The 2,274-nt window shown below is 31.7% G+C and overlaps 1 long non-coding RNA gene across 1 annotated transcript; it reads left to right on the top strand.

Moving 5' to 3' along the window:
* Nucleotides 1-1,160: 1,160 nt before the first annotated feature.
* On the top strand, nt 1,161-2,031 carry LOC135265910 (uncharacterized). Its single transcript, XR_010333779.1, has 2 exons — nt 1,161-1,595; nt 1,808-2,031. It is a non-coding gene; the product is annotated as an uncharacterized LOC135265910 (long non-coding RNA).
* The last annotated feature ends 243 nt before the right edge of the window (nt 2,032-2,274 follow it).

Here is a 2,274-nt window from a genome sequence, read left to right as displayed (position 1 = left end):
TTTTTTAATGTTTTTTTATTTTTTTCTATTTGTATTTTTGTCTAAGTAGTATTTCTTTCTTTCATAAAATATCTGCCATACTCCAAAAACTAATTGGCTTGGAACAATTTAAATACAGATTTATTTTCTCAAATCTTTACAAACCATAAGTTAAAAATTATCTTTCTATCTTTCGTTTTAGTACTTCTAGCTCTCGCTATATCTTCCCACTTCCACTTTTTGCCTTTCTTTCTTTCTTTAATCCAAAAGAACTTTTTGTAAACCAATTTATTTTGCGGAATATTTTTTCAAACGGTTTTTTTAACAAAACCCAAATTAAAGACTGTTTTATTGTTTTTCTTTCGATCTTTATTTCTGTCTTTCTGAATTTTTATTTTTAAGTGGTATTATTTCTTTCTTTCATGAAATATCAAAAACATACGCCAATAACTCAAAAACTAATTGTACTGAAAGATGTTTTTTCAAATATTTCAAAGCTAAATGTAAAAATTATTTTTCTGTCTTTCGTTCTAGTAGGTACTTCTAGCTCCCGTTATATCTTTTTTTCTGTTCCTCCTTTTTGCTTTTCTTTTTTTCTTCGAGAAATATCAGGCAATAGCCCAAAAACTACTTATTGTAGATCAATTTATTTAGCAGAATTGTATTTTCTCATTTATATTTCTTTTACAAAACCCAAGTTAAAAATTGTTTCTATTTTTCTTCTCATTTTCATTTCTGTCTTTATATATTTTTGTCTCTAAGTAGTCTTTCTTTCTTTCATAAAATATCAGTTAATGACCCAAAAACTAATTGGCTTGAAACAATTTAATTTGCAGAATTGTTCAAACGATTTTATCTCATTTATTTGTCAAACTTTTTAATAACTTGGAGAATTTTCATGATATAATCACCACAAAACTCAAATTAAAAACTGTCTTACTGGTTTTTCTTCTGTCCTTATTTTTTAAGTCTTTCTGAATGTCAGTTTATATCGGATTTTTTTTCTTAAAATATCGGTCAATAACCCAAAAAGTCGTGGACCATTTTAACTTGCGTAATTGTATTTTCAAATGATTATTTACTACAAAACCAAAGTTTCCCTTTCTGTCTGTTTTCCTTTTTGTTTTTTTTTTTGTTCATTTTTTTATCACTCGCCGAGCTTGAATTGTTGCTGCAGCGTTTTATTTCTTCGCTGAAATGTCGCAGGACGCCTGACAATAAAATAAAATAATTTAGGTCCCAGTTTATGGGTTATTATCGGGTTAAAGACCGGTCCCGTTACATTGCGACCCATGAAACATATTTTTTGGGAAACATATCTTATCTAGATCTTTATTCCTAGTTGAAGCCATTGCACAAAAATATGTTTTGGTGTTATCACGTATATCAGTGGCCCCGGAGTGGACATTCATCTCTTAGCTGTCGGCCTCTGTCTCCACGTGCACTATCTCTCCTATCTCAGCTGCTACTCGAACATGGCCAGTGTCCTTCTGGACGCCGAAGCTGATCGATGACGGTGTCGGTTTCAATTTTTCATTCAGACCACCTATCAATTAATAAATTGAGAGGGAAAAAGGGAAATCGGACCGATGACCGGGGAAATCTACGTTTGGAAGGTCAGTCGTTATTCTAATTTTATGTTCTTGTAGGATTAATTAAACTTTACGATGCATTCGAGAGATAAAAACATATATCACATGTGTTAACAATGTTATTACTTTGTGAATTGAGTCCTTTTATGGTGATTACAAGTTTTTACTTTTAAATCGTAAACATGCGTTCCGTCTTCTAAAAATAATCGACAATAAGTTTGTTATTGTGATTTTAGAGCGTCCTTTATGGCGGAAGTCTTTAAAATCTAGCTTTGTGTATGATTTATGTGCGTGTAGTGAAGGACTTTATGGACGAGGAAATGGATTTGTTGTCGGGACTTGGCAATTTACTTATGGCCTAGATGTCAGCATGCGTTGGGATTAAAATACAATCTTTCAATTAGTTATTGAGAAACAATACCAGTTTTGTGATTAATGAATAAACTACACTGAATTTTAATCGTTTAATTCATTACTGTTGTTGAAATCGACGGCGTGCTTGCTTATGAATATGATAATTTTTACCGGTTGATATGCACATGACAAGTAGGTTGCAACAGAAAGATTTTATTAGTGCGAAAAATCCAACACTAAAGATTGATTTGCATGTTCTTTGCTCGCGCTCTTTCCTTCCAGCCAAGCACTTTTCAACACAAAAATACGCACAATAAGTAAAAGCTTCTGTTATTGTCCTTACGAAACC

This window comes from Tribolium castaneum, chromosome 4, assembly GCF_031307605.1.
Source record: "Tribolium castaneum strain GA2 chromosome 4, icTriCast1.1, whole genome shotgun sequence".
In the NCBI taxonomy this organism is placed as follows: domain Eukaryota; kingdom Metazoa; phylum Arthropoda; class Insecta; order Coleoptera; family Tenebrionidae; genus Tribolium; species Tribolium castaneum.
The sequence above is the reverse complement of the archived record's forward strand: the minus strand, read 5'-3'. Positions and strand labels throughout refer to the sequence as shown.